The sequence below is a fragment of the Manis javanica genome, chromosome 13, assembly GCF_040802235.1.
Source record: "Manis javanica isolate MJ-LG chromosome 13, MJ_LKY, whole genome shotgun sequence".
Lineage (NCBI taxonomy): Eukaryota > Metazoa > Chordata > Mammalia > Pholidota > Manidae > Manis > Manis javanica.
In genome coordinates this window covers 100,542,759-100,559,057 of record NC_133168.1, presented here as the reverse complement: position 1 = coordinate 100,559,057, position 16,299 = coordinate 100,542,759, and the positions used below count along the sequence as shown (strand labels likewise).

Genomic DNA, 16,299 nt, shown 5'->3' with positions numbered 1-16,299 from the left:
CTGTGCTGGGGTGGGCAGGGGCTTTCTGCCCCAACTCCAGCCTGAGCACCCCCTCTGCTGCCTGGACAGGACCCCTGCTCAGCCTCCACGCTCCATGCCCACATGGAGCCCCACCCGCTGCCCCACTGCCCCTCCGGGGGACACCGGGCCTGGAACCCTCACCACAGGCCCCACCTGGGCATCAGGTGCTACCTAGGACAGATGAGCTCTGCGAGGACACAGCCCCTTCAGTGTGGCTGGGTTGCCTGCCACTGCCCCCCCCATTCAAGGCACCAGCTCTGATGCCGGGTCACCCCACAAACACCTCAGGCCCAGGGGGATACTCCAGCCAGCTACAAAGAGACCGCGAACTCCGAGACCCCCAGGGTGAGCAGCAGAGCAGTGGGCTGACCCCCGCGGCCCTGGCTGTGTGACACGGCACATCTAAGCCTGGAAGGCAGGGTCCAAGAGGCCAGGGGGCACCCTCGGGGGCACAGGCCAGCCCTTCCCCTCTGCAGCCAGAGGGGTGGGGCTGAGCTGAGCCTGAAGAGCCCCCCAGCCAGATTTAGGGTAAGGCACCCAGCATCCCACTGACAACACCCTTGTCCTCTCGGGCAGGCAGACCCGACAGGGGGAGAGCCACAGGGCCGACCCCGCCGCACACAGTCTCCCGCACAACCTCCACCTGCCCTGTGGCCTGGAGCTGAGGCCCCTGGGCCCCCCCACGGCTGTGAGCAGGGACTCCGGGCCGCCCACGTGCTCCCAGGCACGGGGACCTCAGTCACCCCGGGAGGCAGGAAGGGGAGGCAGCCGCCACCCTGGCCAAGCCCTGAGTGAGGAAATCCTTGGGACTTCCAGTAATCGTGCGCACACGCGGGCAGCTTGTGCAACCCTGTGGGGGCCAGGGCGGGGCTGCCTCCACCCCGAGCCCCTGGCCTGGCTGGAAAGGGGGCCCACAGGGCCAGCTGCTGCAGGGATGGGTCCAGGCCCTCTGGGACCGCTGCTGGCAGGACGCCACTTCCCACGGGCCTGGACCCTTGGAGGCCAGACCTCCTCCAGCCCCCGCTCCAGTCTCCTGCAGACCTGGCGGCCGACAGAGGCAGGGCTCTCCTGGGTAGATACACCGCTACTCTGGGAACTGGGGTCAGGCGGATGGGGTCGAACCTACTCGGCTAACAGCGGGACAGCGTCTGACAACTCGGGACCTTGGCTACTTCGAGCCTTGGTTTGCTCTGGAGGACGGCTTATTTGGGGTACGAGGACAGAGTGCACGCGCACTCACAGAGCCCTGGCCGCTGCAGTCTGGTGGGCTCCTAACCCCACCACTGCCACGCACCCCGCCACGGCCTCCTCACCTCAGAGGCCACATCTCTAAGCAGAGCTGACCCCTTCCCTCTCCAGCTCTGCAACGACGGAGCCTGGGCTGTCCCAACAGGGGCACCATGGGCTGTGGCACCCAGCCGGCAGGCCGGGCCCTGCACACCGCCCCTCTTGCTCTCTCTCAAAGTACTGGGGGCCCGGCTTTGAGCGGCAGCCCCAGAGGGCTCAGGAATGTGCTCTCACAGGAGCCAGAGCATCACTCTCCCAGAGAAGGACCTCTGCCACCTGTAGACAGGGCTCCAGACGTGGCCGGGAGAGTGGGGAGCATGGGGGGTGCTATGGCAGGGCCTCTGCGTCCTACCCGTCCACAGATGCGGGGCAGCTGCTGTGCCTTGGGGACCCCAGAAGGCTTCTCTGGCCAAGCAAGGACGCAGACCCAGACACGGGGAGGACTGCGGGGTGGGCACTGAGTGGCCGCATGACGGGAGGTGGTGGTCAGACCCTCACATGCGGGGGAACGCAGGGGTGCAGACACTTAGCAAAGTCAGGGGCTCCTCCAGCTTAACCGCGGTGACCACTTGACTCAGCAGCTCCGCCCCAGCTGATGCACGCACACCCAGGAGACACAGGAACACCAGCCACACAAAACCAGGACCCGTGTCTGCGGCCGCACAAGCCCCACAAGCCAGAGGGTGGAAGACCCCAGGTGTCCACCAATGGTGAGCGGATGCACCCACGTGTCCACCCACACAAGGAGCATCGCACAGCCACAAACAGGAGCGGAGCCCTGCCAGGTGCCACACGTGGACGGACCCTGAACACACGGTGCTTGGTGAGACACACTGAGCCACGCGGTTTGACCCCACTTCCGTGACACACCCACAACGGGTGCCTCCATGGACAGAATGTGTGCTCACTGGTGCCGGGGGCCAGGGTGGGGGCTGCGCTGGGGTGGTCGGATGTTCTGCGACTGCACTAGATGTGAAGGTGAACACACCAAAGACCGCTCACCGGTCACATAAAGGGTAAGCTGTGTACTGTGACTTTCACGCCATGCCCACTGCCGTCCTGACCCCCGAGGCCACTCCACGGTGCCCCCATCCTGACTTAGGTCCAAAGTCATGTCTCCCAGCGACTCCACAGCCCGAGGCTTTCTGCCTGCCCCCCCCAGCCCCAGGCACAGGGGTGGTCTCTAAACAGCCCTCCCCTCCCCTTGGGCCTCCACCCCGATCCACCCCGTCCTGTGCTTTGCACCCTGACTCCAGGCCCTGAGCTCTCCAGAACACGGGGCAGCCCCGGGGGGCTTCCGGCTGCCGGGATCAGCCCCAGAGGGCATGAAGCGAGCCTCTAACAGGGACATCTAAGAGCCCGCCCAGCAGGCCAGCAGGCGCCGGCAGTGGCCAGTGTGTATTTTTAGACGCCTGTCTCAGGGCGGCTGAAGGGTGGGCGCTCCCTTGGGTCTGCGCTTCACCATTGGGACTTGTGCTCCAAGGATTTCCTTTAGAGATCGGGTTTTCGAGTGAGTCATTGTGAAAGAGAAAGGTCAAGGAACTAGTGGCCCAGACAGGACAACAGAGAGTGCGATGTGGGGGAGATCAAGAGCTGGGGGAGGCCGACCCCAGGACACGCCCCTGGCTGGCGTCTGACGGCCCGCCCTCTGCCGCTCACAACCTCAGCCAGGTCCCCACCCAGAGCCGGCCCGTGGCAGCAAGGACCTGCTGGCCTTCCCGCAGACAGCAGCCCCTCCACGGGACCCCAGCTGAAGGCCCCAGGATCTGGGACGCAGGCTGGCTGGGGCTGCAGAGGCCGGAACCCGCATGGGGGCCTGGCCGGCCCCAACTTGGCCAGTGGGGACTGCGTGGAGGAGGACCTGCCTGTGGAGCCTAGGGTGATGAGGAGCCCCCCTCACCTCACGGTTCACAGCCGTCCCGGGTCAGTCCCCAAGCAGATGTGTCCCAGAGAGGCGTCCCTGCCCCCGGATGGAGGAGTCAAGCCAAGATGGCATGTGCTGACGTCAGCAGGGCGGAGAGACAGCAACCCTGACTGAGCTGGACGTGGGGTGAGGCCCCATGACCTATCCTAGGGGCACCGGCCCGAGCTGAGGTCCTGCTGGGACCCCAACAGGGCCCATGCCCCTGGACAGCAGCCTCCAGGGGTGGGCCAGCCCCAAGGACAAAAAGGAAGGGAGAAGTGAGGGGAGAGAGTCCCAGGGGAAGGCAGGGGCTCTTTCCTTCCTTATCTGCTGGCCACTGAGGCTGGGACAGTACTTGGCTGGGATCATACGGGGCCAGGGCAGACCCCAGGGACCAAGGGCCAGGCGGGCGGCTGAAGGCCAGCTGGAGAGCCACCGGGTTGTGGATTTGGCAGTTGGGCCCAGAGGTATGGGGCCAAGCAGAGGGACAGGGGAGGCGTACAGAGGCACAGGTGTCCCCCAAATTCATGTGTTCTCTGGGAACAGATGCTCACTTGGAAATAGGGCTTTTGCAGGTGAAATCAGTTAAAGTGGGGGTCACACTAGAGTAGGGTGGCCCAATACAATGATTAGTGTCCTCCTAAGAGGAACATCTGACACAAACACACAAAGAAGACGTGACCACAGGGCAGGGGTGGAGATCAGGGGGATGCAGTCACAAGCCCAGGGGTGCCTGGGGGCCCCCTGGCACCTGGAGAGGCAGGAAGGACCCTCCCCTGGAGCCTCCGGAGGGGGCGAGGCCCTGCCCTGCCTGGACCTCAGACAGCTGGGCTCCAGGATGGGGAGAAAACAAATCTCTGTGGTTTAAGCTGCCCAGCCTGAGGTCAGCTGTTGTGGCTGTCCTGGGACACTGGGACAGTCAGGGGAGGCAACCCCAGCTGAAGCCACCCACCCCTCAGCCCAAATCACTGTGCCCCAGGGGGCCAGGGGCACCGCTGACTGGCATGCCTGGCACCAGGCGTGACCTCAGGTTTCCGGAGTCCCCAGGGGGCATCTGGGACCCAGGACTTGGCATGCCAACGACGGGCAGAGCCAGACGCACCTCCCCTCTCCACCGTGCACACACCAGGCCGGGATGAGAAGGCCGCGGGGGGACTGCTGAGAAGTCCACTCAACAGCATGGAAGGACAGGTCACATTTCTACTCCTAATTTGAAGAAAGGCAGCCTGCAGGACCCAAGGCCCCTCAAGGCCCCCACTGGGAGCGGGAGTCTGAACTGACTGAGTGGCTCTTGCAAAACCTGTCCGGCTCTGACACGAAGCGCCCTGCACTGAGGGAACAACCCCAGAGCTCCAGGCCTCAGGAGAAGGTGGCCACCGTACCCAAATGGGTGGACAGACCCCGCAGCCTCTGCAGGTCTTAGCCCTGGCCTGGCATGGTTAACATGTGGCTGGTGGAGGCCCCTAGGCGAACAGTGAATGGAGGCAGCCTGGTGGAGGGCAACTGCACAGCCTGTCACCCACCCAAGGCTGCCCGCCACCCCTAGCGGAAGCAGCAGAGCTATGCCGTGGGGGGCCGGCAACGGGGTACACACATAGCGGCCCGCACACTGTGGGGCATGTACCCAAGGGCAGACCCAGGCTGGGCGACAGGTACAGCCACTTAGCCCCCCAACACATCAGATAGGGCAGCTCTCCAGAACACGTGTGCATAGGAGGCCGTGGAGTGAGGTTCCAGACACACGGATGCGAGGTCACCTGTGGGGGCTGCCTCTCTGGCCTCTGGCCCGCAGACCCGTCCGCTTGCCTGGGACAGACCAGCTGGCTAGGCAAGGTGAGTGCTTTACAAAGCGATTTTCAACAGATGATGGAAGTGAACAGCACCTGTTTGCAGGACACACCGGGGTCCTGGGGCCCTCAAGAGGCCAGTCAGTGCCCCGCCAGCCCCAGGGCACATGGCCCTTTGCTCCAGCCTGAGGGCCGAGTGGAGCTCAGGGACCAAGACAGGGAGACTCCTCTGTCACAGCTGGGAACAGAGCCTGGATCTTGGAGGGGTCCCCACAGAGCTGGTCCCCCTCTGCCCAAAGCAGTTCGGCATTCCCAGGGTAGTGCCTAAGGGTTTCCCAAGGCAGTGGCACCAACCTCCCAGCTCTCTGGTGGGGACTGAGTTCCAGCCTGCTAGCCCACCCTCGCTTGGAAGACCTCAAAAACTGCCTATACTGACAGGTATGGAATGGCTTCCCATGGCAGCTGAGCATCTTCCATGTGAGCCCCCTCATCTGGGATCAGCCTGCCCAGGACTTGTGCTTATTTGTGGCCTTCAGACACTCTGAGCTTGTGGTCTCCTCTGACCCTCAGGTCTTCCTTCCCTGGGCAGATGTGAAGCCAAGTCCCACTGGTGCCCACTTCCTGGTCCCCTGACACTGATGTGCCCTGGTCTGTCTGGGGTCCATGCAGAGGGTGGTCTGTCCCTTCAGGTGCTTGCTGCCATCCCTGCTTGATGTCACTTCTACCAAGCCCCTTGGATAGTGGGCGGCAGCTGGGGCTGCCCAGAGCTGGGCCATGCCAGTCCTGGGAGAGTAGGCTGGTGGATCAGTGCCCCCTCGGGCTCCTTCAGTCCAGCTTGGTGCCAAGAACATCGCAAGGGACCTTTGTCCAAGCTCGAAGGGTATTTGTTTGGTCCACAGGAAAAGGAAAACCCTGCAGGATCTGGGCTGGGCTTGGGGATGGCGACCACTGGGGAGTGGGCAGAGTCCTCTGAGCTGCAGTAACAGGAACTCCGAGACCCATCAACGGAGCCTGGACTCATTTTTCCTTCTGCGTTAGCAAGTAGCGACAGCATGCACGCACCCTCCCACAGGTCACAGGCCGTGGGTCAGAAGTCCAGGCGAGCCTGCCCTCTGGTCTGGTCTCGTGAGGCCTGGGCCGCGCCACATCCTCTGGGGAGAACCCACCTCCAAGCTCACGCACTGGTCAGCGGGCCTGGGAGCTGTCGTGTAGGGCCACCCGCCTTCACTGCCAGCATGGCGCATGGGAGCCTGCAGCCAGGACAGTCCTCTGCTTTCGAGGACCTTGTGAGGACACCGGCCCCCAGGTCACCCGTCTCAGGGAACCTGACCGAATCCCCTCTGCCCCCGTGAGAGGACTCACCCACAGGTCCCGGGACCGGCCAACCACAGAACCCAGGCAGGACAGGTTCACGTGTGACCCGTGGCCTGGCCCCACATGGTAACCGGTTCCGGGGGATGGAAGCCCCCTGCAGTGCCCTCTTGGGGAAGCCTCCCAGGGCATGGAGAGGCCAGCTGGGGCAGCACAGCACCCCCCCACCCCACCTACCAGGAATGTGGCCCAGGGCTTCCAGATGGGCTGGCTTTTCAGGAGAAGTGGCAGCTCTGGATTTGGGGTGCCAGCCCCTGATTTCTCAAAGCTGGCAATCCAGTCGTCACGCCCACCCCCTCCCTGATTAGGGCAGCTAGCTCCAGGTTCCCATGGTGCAGAGGGCCCAGCTGCCAGCCCCGAGAGGACTCAGGAGCCCCCAAGGCCATCCCCAACACCCACCTGGGGGTCCACTCACCCCGAGCCCCAGCCCAAGATGACAGCAGAGCTCTGAATCCCATCTGACGGAGCCCCCAGATGCCCCCAGCAACACCAGGAGAGGCTCCCTTGGCCTGTGCTGCCAGCACCAGGCCAGGCAGGGACAGAGAGGGTCCTGCACCCCACTTCACAGCTTCCAGCAGCCGTGCGGCACACAGCCGAGGAGAACGTTCCAGATGTTGTGAGCAGTCCTGACAAGCACAGGTGCACTCCTCCCACAGAGCCTGCCCCCACCCAGCCCCGTACCCTCCACCCCCTGCGGTCACAGCCCAGGGGTAGCACGTGCAGCTGCCTGGGGGGGCCATTCCTCAGCTGAGGCCTCCTCACCCCGGGCAGCAGGAGGGATACTGGCCACCCCGGCGCCTCTGGCCGCCTCTGACTCCCGCCCCACCCGGCAGTGAGTCAGTGCCATGAAAGTTTACTGCCCGCTGCAGACCCGGGTCTGGCCAGCACCCCTGTCACCCCAGCTTCCCGTGTCCACAGCATTTGACTATGTGGGGCGGCAGACTCCCAGGAAACGCGGGTGACCGGCCTTCCGGGATGTGACACACAGCATTTTCAAAACACAGTGGACCTTGGAACAGAGGCAAGCTGGGCCTCTTTCAGTTTCACTTGGGATTTTTTCCTAAGGGGACAAGCCCAGCCCGCGGAGGCAGCCACTTGGGCGGGGAAGGGGCCTGGGTGGGAGCTGCCCCGAGGCCCACCTGGGCGGCATCTCCCTGGGTGCAGAGAACTCAGGGTAGGGCCAGCGGATGCCTAGCTGGGAGGGTGCCTGGGAAAGAGAGCCCACCAGCCCCTGGGGGGCCCTGGGGCCGGCCACCCCCAGCACAGAGCAGGAGCACTTAAACGCTTCTCCTCAGCAGGGGCCCCGCCCCGCAAGCACACCCCCCCTAACCTGCTGTGGAAGCTCTTTCTGCCCCGGAGGCAGCCCTGTGCACAGCACTTGTCTGCAGCTGACTGGGTTGGCACACACTGGCTGGGGTCGCGCCCCTCCCCACTGTCAACGGCCCTCCTGGGGGTCCGGCCAATAGGGGAATCTGCATGAGGGCCAAGGCACGGCTAGCCACAGCCCTGCAGGGCCTACACCTGGGGGTCCTGTGCCCCAGGACCCCTCCCCACACCCTGCACTCCCTCCCCACCTGCAGGGACATCAGGGAGAGCCGGAGCTGGCGACGGCACCTCTGCCTCCTCGCCGCGGGAGATGCCCACCTCCCAGCCACCTGCTCACCCCCAGGACACAGCATGGGGTGGGGGGGGTGACATGGGCCCATCCCTGCTGTCCTTTTCTTCTTGACATTGACCTTGTTTTACAGAAACACCATTCACACACCACCACTTCACCTGGTTACAGCATATGACTACTTTTCAGCACATTCGCAGAGCTGCACGCCCACTACCTCTATCCAATTCCGGAACCTTCCATCAGGCCTCAGGAAGCCCCATTCCGTAAGCAGCACCCCCACGCCCCCATGCCCTCCCCAGGCCCTGGCCCCCACGAGCCCACTCTGTATCTGTGGACCTGCCTGTTCTCAACATCTCACATAAATGGGACCATGCACTGTGGCTTCTCACGGAGCCCGTGTTTCCAGGGCTCTCCGCGTGTCGTAGGTAAACTGGGGGCAGGCCTGAGCTCTGCCTCCCCAGGGCACCTGGCAAGCAAGCCCAGGGCAGTAGGTGACAGAGCCCCAGCATCAGGAATCAGGCTGTCTCAGTCGAGTCGCCAGCTGGCGGAGGGGCAGCCACGCCTCCCAGGAAGGGAAGCAGGCGGCTGCCATCACCACCGGCAGGAGGATGGAGGTTTGGTGGGCAGGAGTGGGACAGCACAGGCCCCAGGCACAGGCCTGGGGGTTCCACTCAGGGGAGAGGGGCCACGCCTGCTGGAAGAGCCCCACAGACAGCAGGACTCGAGGCCACACCTGGGTCTGGACAGACGGTGAGATGGGGGGCCAGCCAGGGGTGGGGTGGGGCACCTACCAAATCTGGGTGACTGCATTCTGGGCTACACCGGGCACCCAGCTCTGCCCGGCCCTCCCTGCTGGCTGACTGCAGCCCTTGGCTGTGGAAAAAGTGGCTAGAGACACTCCAAGCCCACCCACAACAAACTGCACTCACACGTACATGCAGACACAAAACACAGGAATGTGCACGCTTAAACACACCCATGCACACTCCCGAGTGTCACATGAACACACAAGCTTGCATGCCGGTTCCCACGTCCACCCACACCTGCACAACTGGGGCAGCGCGGGGGTGCCGTGCAGGGCTGCCTCCCTGCTGTGAGCCCTCAGCCTCCAGCTTACACCTGAGGGTTACACGGCCCACCCCCGATGCACCCCCTGTGGGAGAAGGCAGATCCCGCTCTGCTGTGCAGAGGCTTGTCAGGGAGGCCCGTCCTGGGAGGAGGCGCCTCTGGGGACCCGAGACAGTGCCCTCTTTATTCCCAGCTGGCTCGGTCAGCATTTCCATCCAGGCCTCTGCTGGAGGGGCATCCCAGGCCTCGCAGAACCGAGCTGGGCCAGCCCAGCTGGTCACACCCCACATGGGCCAGGCCTGTGGACTGTGGGGGTCTGGCCTCAGTGCCCCACAGGTCAGGGTGGTGACTGGCCCAAGATCACGCAGTGGAGCACACTAGCCTGGGGCTGCCCACCTGCAAAGTGCTGGCCGGCCCATCCCAGCCCGATTCAAAGCCACTTGCTAGACAGGCTCCCCTGGAAACCTCTGCCACTGTGCAGATGGTTCCCCCTACACAGATGTGCACGCTCTCACTCACTCACATCCTGGCTCTAAGCAGGTGTGAGCACACGTCTGCTCAGATACTCAGTTAGAAGTGCCCTCCTGCCCTCTGAAATCCCAGGGCTCCTTCGCCCAGTCCACACTGGCTTACCGCCTGGGAGTCTAGCAGGCGCCTTCCTGCTCTCTCCAGCCACAGGGGTCCCGGGGGGGCACCCACTCAAGCTGCCTTCCCACTCGGTGTCCTCTACCAGGGCTCTGGAGGCAGGCTGCAAAGGTACAGTGGCCAAAGGCAGACAGCCCTGCAGCCATCACCACCTCTGGGGCCTCCCTGGGAGGACGCAGCATGTTTGGGAAGAAAGGACACAGACGGGCCCCAGGCCTTAGCCTCAAAGACAGCGGCCTTGACCACTCCCAAGGGCCTGGACACACCGCGCCCCCATACCAGACAAGCAGGACCCAGGGCAGGAAGAGCCCAAGGCAGGGTTTGGAGCAAGGCTGGGACCTCAAATCCACCCACCAAGGCCGGCCTCAGATCGTCTCTGCAGGCTCACACCCTTGGGGGCCTTTCTTCCCCACTGGGGCCTGGGGGCCCTGGCCCAGCCCCATTTTCCCCAGCCTTCACAAAGCACCCATGTGGACACACCCACTGAGCCAGCTCAGAGTGTGACTGTCCCACCCAGCGGCAGGTAAGCCGGTTCCTCTAAAGTCAGGCCAACACCAGCCCCTTCCCCATGCCTGTCCGGAGACACGCACCACCCCCTAAACTGCCAGCAAGCTTCATTCATCTGGGCCAGCCAACGGGCCTGGCAGCCTCCTGTCCAGGCTGCAAACAGATGGCACCAAACCTGGCCCCGGCGGGCAGTGACAGGCAGGAAGGACACTCAGGGCAGGCGGGACCAACACCAGCTCCAGGAAGCAGAAGTTGGGGGCGCCCAGACACACTACAGACCCGGTTCTTTTTCCCTTTTGGGAGACACCCCGCCTGCCCCTTCCAGAGCTCAAGCCTGTTGTTCACGCCCTGCTCCCCCCTACCCCAAGCGGTCCCAGCCAGGCCCTCCAGGCCCACCAGCCTGCGCCAAGGGCTCTGCAGTGCTGGTCAGAAGCGCACATGCAGGCAGGACCTGCCGGCCAGCCCTGCCTTCCCACCCACTCACACCGGCTGCCCCCCTGCCCCCCTGCCCACCTCCAACTCCCCGCAGCCCTGGGCCAGGGGCCACCCCTGCCTGCCTCCCCCTCTCCACCCGTCCTTGGAGGCCGGGTTCCAAAGCCAGCTCTGAGTGACACTCCCACCCAAAACGTTCTGCCGAGTCAGCCAAAACCAGCGAGGTTCCCATCCCAAAGTCCCCGGAACAGGGGTGCCGGGCCCTCCTGGTTCACGGAGGGCAGGGCAACAGGGAAAGGAGGGTGCGCTGAGGGGGAAGGCGCAGGAGTCCCCAAGAAGCCTGGGCCACGGGTCACCAAGATGGGAGAGGTCAGGAGCCATCCAGGAAGGGATAGGCTGGGGTCACAGAGGTTGAGGGTCCCAAGAAGAGAGGGATCAGGGAATCAGGAGGGGCAACTGGAGTGGGGGTTGGGGTCACAGGACGCGGGAGGGTCAACCAAAAAGTGCGGGATCAAGGGTCACCAAATAAAGTCTTGGGATCACCAAGGAGCACAAAATACGGGGTCACCCGGGAAGGAGGGGTCAGGGAGACACCAGTGGGGTGAAGGATCACCTAGGAGGGCAATCAGGAACGGCTGGGGAGTCACCCCAGAGGGTGGGAACAAGGTTCATGCCCCAAGGCGGCGGTGCGTGGGGCACAGAGGAATGAGGGTTCAAGGCTCGGGGTGACGCAGGTTCCGGGGTCGCGGTGGAGGGTGGGTTCAAGGTTCACGGCGCAGGGGGGCAAGGTCGGGAGTCGCGGGGGAGCGCAGGGAACAGGCTGGCAGCTGCGAGACGGTTCAGGGATAGAGACGGAGGGCAGGGGGGGTCACCGAGGAGGAAGGGGTCACCGAGGAGGAGGGGGTCACCGAGGAGGAGGAGGGGGGAGTCACCGAGGAGGAGGGGGTCGGCGACAGCCGGGGGGGCGGGTCAAGGCTGGCGGCGGAGGGAGGGGTCGGGGGTCGTGACGGGAGGCGGGGTCGGGGTTCTCGGCGGAGCGAGGGGTCGCCAGCGAGGCGGGATCAAGGCTCCCGCGCAGGCGGAGTCGGGGTCGCCGAGGCGGACGGGGACGCGCCGCCGTGCCCCACGCCCGCAGCCCTGGAACCCCGGAACCGGGCCCGGGGAGCGGACGGCCGCGGGCAGCCAGGCCCCGCGAGGACCGGGGAGCGCGGCTCGGGCCGCGTCGGGGCGGCGGCGTCGGGGCGGGGGGCGGGCCGGACGCGCCTCACCTCGGACCCGGGTCCGGCCGGGCGCGGAGCCCGCGGCACCTCCGTTTTTCCGAGCTTCGCCGGGGCCGCGCTCACTTCCGGGTTTCGGGCGCCATCTTGGAGGCCCAGCTCACTTCCGGTCATGCCGCGGGGCGGGGCGGGGCCGTCAAGCGCTCAGAGCTCCGGAGGCCCTTCGGCCTTCCCGCGAGGCTGGCTGGGGTTCTGGAGCTCCGGGTTCGAATCCCGCCCGCCGCGCGTCTGTTGCTACCTGGCACGTGCCGTTAAACCTTGGGAGCCTCAGTTTATCCTCTGCACCCTAAGAGAATCGAGCCAGCCCCACCTCCAGGCCTTTGCACCGATGACTTTGAAACTACTGGGGCTGTTGTCAACCCGGATCTTGGCTCCAAAGGCCCCTCCTCAGAGACTCCCTGGAAAACATCTGAAATGGCCCCCTGGTTCCCCAGTCATGCTCTTCCCTGTTATTGCTTCCCCACTAATAGCTGTCTGCTCATTAATCTGTCTCCCACCCAAATAGGAATTCCGGGACCCCCAGGAACCCCCAAAATGCAGTCTGGCACATGTATGGGGGCATTCTGGCAAGCACCAAGGGCCACCCCAAGAGAAGCAGGATCCTTTCAGGCAGGGCCACGGGGACCTGGGTGCCTCCGCTGATGACTTCCTCCCCATTAGGGTTTCCAGCGGCAAACGAAGCCCAGCTTTACCAAGATTTCCGACACTGCCAGGAAGAGGGTGGGCCCTGGCCCTGGCACAGTCAGCAGTTTTCCTGTTACTTGAGCCCATTGGCCCACTGTGGGTTGGGCTGTAGTGATTCCAGAAGATCTAGCGTGGGAGACACTACCCCCAAACCCCCAGCCAGATTTTCAGCAAGGAAGGCGCTGCCACCATTTCTCTAGACACCCCCTCACCACCAGCCAGAGGCATCCTGCACTCATTCCAAACCCCTGAAATTAGAGGTTACCTCCCCACATTCTTGTTTATTCATTCAATGAACTTTTATGGTTGCTGCTTTGAGCCTGGCCTTGAGCTGGGCAAAGCTGGGACCCCTTGAAGAGGATCCATTCTCAGCCCTGCCCTCAGGAAGACCCCAGTCTAAGGAAAACAGGGCCAGGACCAGGCATTCCAATCTGCAAGATTGGGCCTAGGGCCCTGGAATGGGTAAAGTTTGTGCATCGTGGAGAAGGGGTATTGAAGCTGGGGCTTTGATGTTTAAATAGGAGTTTGCTAACCAGGCAAGAGTAGGAAGGGCAGTCCTAGAAAAGTAAAAGCAGTTCACAGACCTGCTCTGGTAAGGGAGTTGAGTATGTTTAAAACCTGTTTGCCCTACAGAATTGAGGCCAAGGACCCCTGTACACAAACCCGCAAACAGATGGGGATACTGAGACCTGGAGAGGAGAAGTGGTTTATTCAGAGTGAATTTTGCTTTGGTATGCATAGTTTTTGGCAATTTGGTTTGTGTGTGACCTTGACTTTGAAACTAGTTTCCACAGCTAGTGAAAAGAAATCAAATTGAGCAATAGACAGTTAAGATTCAAATGGGTGAAAAAGCCAATATGGGGACAGACAGTTTCCCATTTCCGTCAATGCAGGACCGGCTGCACAATTTGCAGGGCCCAGTGGGAAATGAAAACGCGGGGCCCCTTATTCCAACAGTATTAACGATTGCAATACAGGAACAGCAGAGCATTAAACCGAGGGCAGGGTCCTGAGCACGAGGCCTGGGGCAAAGTCCTAGTCACTCACCCACAAAGCCAGGGGTGTTCACACCGGGGGCATCTGAGGTAGGAACTGCCATTAGCTGCGTTTTGCCAGTGGGGAAACTGAGGCGAGGAACAGAACTGTTCAATAGCTGGCCCGAGGTCACAGAGCGAGCCCTCGGAAGGCACGGACCCAACTGCTGCCACGTCCACCTCTGGAAACCACGAGGTCTCTATGGGTAATTCTGCCCGAAATGGGGGCAGTTTGCCCAGGCCGGGGTGGGTCCGGCCATCTCAGAACGGAGGAATCTGCTAAGTCTGGGGATGTCAAGGGAATTAGTCAGATTTGGGGATTTCCAGGGAATGGTTAAGAGGCAGCCTGGGAGAGCACAAGGCACATGGCTCCAGAGCTGGAGGCCCGGCCTGGGGATCATCTCCACTCACATACTTTGTGGCCCCTACAAAGTTACTTGACTTCTCTGTGCCTCGGTTTCCCCAAATGTAAAATGGGGACGGGGTAATCATAGTAGCTACCTCCTACATTGCTGAGCTTTTAGCCATTATGAATATTTCCAGGTGAGCGTCTGGATCTTTCTCAGCAAAGCCCACAGGGGTCTCCTAAGGAGACCTTCAACGAGGTGATGGTAATGGTGAAGGCTGGAGGTCAGATAGGAGGATGTTCGGTGCCAGGCTGGGCCATCTCTCGGGGCCCAGACAAAGGCCACCCCCTCCTGTGGGGACAGGGCTCACGGAAGGCCAGAGGCCTGGCCTGCCTCGAGGAAGCAGGGTCAGCAGATAAAACGCAGGACACCCAGGTGAATTTGAACCTCAGGCACGCGGAGAATGACTTTTATGTCCCAGGCAGTGTTTGGGATGGACTCACACTAAAGAAGCGACGCGTCTTGGGCCTCCCAGCTCTCCGGGAGCCCGCTATTTCCGCAGGTGGAATTGGGCAACCCGACGTGGGGGAGGCCGCAGACGGAGGCGGGGGTCCCAGAGCCAGGAGGGGTGCTCGGGGCACCGCGCACGCAGACCGGGGCGCTCGCTCCAAGTCATTCCCGACAGCACAAAGCTTTGGCCTGACCCAAGGCCGGGTCCCCGGAGGGGGGGTGGCTCCCCTGTGCCACGACGAGATGTGGGCGCTACCCCGCGGCTTCCCCCGGCAGGGCCCCGGGGCGCGCGGCGGCGGGCAGGTGAGCGGCAGGTGGGCCGGCGGGCGGGCCGCGCCGCTTCCTGTTTCCGCGCACCCTGGAAAGCCCCGGCGTTCCCGGCAGTGGGAGCGCCCGCCGCCGCCGCCGGCCCGGGACCCTCCCCACTTCTCCTTTCGGCGCCACTTCCCCAGGCCGCACCCCCTTCCCCGCCCTTCCCGCGCGCCCCTCTTCCTCCCAGGCCCCAGTCGGCCCTTGCCGTGGTGCAGGAGAGGAAACCGAGGCAGGGGTCCTGCCCGGCGGGCCGCCCCCTCCAGGCCCCCTGCCTCCCTGCCTTTGTCTCCCAGATGCTCCCTCCCCGACCTCCCCTCTCCCTGCACTGGGCCGGCCGCCCTCCCTGAGCCCAGCCCGCCCTGCGCGGTCACCACGCCCCCCCGGAACCCCGGGCCCACCTGCCGCTGGTCCCGAGCTGTCCTCGGGCGGCGCTGGCCGGCGCGTTCCGGGGCCCTGCGGCTCCCTAGGTTGCCCAGAGCAGGATCGTGCCAGGTCCGGCCCGGGCTGCCTCTGCGCCAGGAGAGCTTCAGGGAGCGCAAACCCGTCCAACGGGTTTGAGATCCGCCCCGCGAAGGCCTTCCCGCCTCTGCGCTGAGGCCAAGGCACTGGGGCCGCAGGAGTTCAATGAGCCGCCAGACGCAGCACCCCTGGGCTGGGTGGGGAGCAGATGGAGAAGGGGGACCAGGAGTCCACCAGCCGGGACCCAAGGGGAAGGGCTGGCAGGGAGAAGAGCTCAGAAGGGATCCCGGCCAGGGGGTGGGTGCAGGGGCCTAGAGAGCTGCCTGGAGGCTCTGTCCTGGGGCCGTAGGGAGCCATGGAAGGTCATGGAGTGGGATGGTCATGGCGGGACCTCCATCAGAAGGTCACTCCATCTGCCGGCATGTGCCGGATGGGGTGGGGAGAGGGGCCCCATTCAGGTTCGTCGGGTGGCAGGACCGAGGCTGGAGGAGGCTGAGCTGTTGCCCCAAAGCCGAAAGAGCCAAAGTTTGAATTTCTATCAAGGGCCACCAATGAGCCAGGCTTGAGCTGAAGAAGAGTTAGGTTAGGGGAAAGGACCCTTGGGATGCCCCCTCACCCAGTACTCACCCCCAACCCCATGTCGGAAGGGGACTCGGCTTTGTCCCCAGGGCAGCGGGGAGCGGTGGAGGATTTCTGGACAGCGGAGACGCAGCAGGGGCAGAGGGGCTAGCCAGAAGGTGGGCGGGGGAAGGCAGAGAAGGCTGCCTTCTGGTCTGGGGCCACACATCCGTCCAGGAGGCATTTGTCAGGTGCCTCCTGGGACCAGGACCACACCAAGGACAGAGCACATTCCGGGATGCGTGGGGAGCCACAGTGTGGGGCACTGCCAGGAGTGTCCCTGCCCACCAGTGCCAGGTGAGGGTCCAACCCCCAACCACCACGCAAGGCAAGGCTGTCCTGCCGGGTGGAGTCAGTGGTCAGACCAGAGCATCGATGTCACCTGTTCTGGGACTTCCTGAACCTTCGCCTTGGATCTG

The 16,299-nt window shown here is 63.7% G+C and overlaps 1 protein-coding gene and 1 long non-coding RNA gene across 4 annotated transcripts in view; one reads left to right on the top strand and one right to left on the bottom strand.

Annotated features, from left to right (window-relative positions):
* SBNO2 (strawberry notch homolog 2) overlaps window positions 1-15,474 on the bottom strand; it is a 47,055-nt gene extending 31,581 nt beyond the window's left edge. Inside the window, exon 1 of one of the 3 annotated variants that reach the window (XM_073220704.1) lies at window positions 15,202-15,474. The gene's annotated coding sequence lies outside the window, so the exon portion shown is untranslated. Of the gene's footprint in view, window positions 1-192; window positions 335-11,907; window positions 12,037-15,201 lie in introns of those variants that run through there. The other 2 variants (XM_073220703.1, XM_073220705.1) reach the window with 2 other exon arrangements.
* On the top strand, window positions 808-2,334 carry LOC118972412 (uncharacterized). The gene is made up of 2 exons (XR_005061370.2): window positions 808-1,232; window positions 1,890-2,334. It is a non-coding gene; the product is annotated as an uncharacterized lncRNA (long non-coding RNA).
* Window positions 15,475-16,299: the final 825 nt, after the last annotated feature.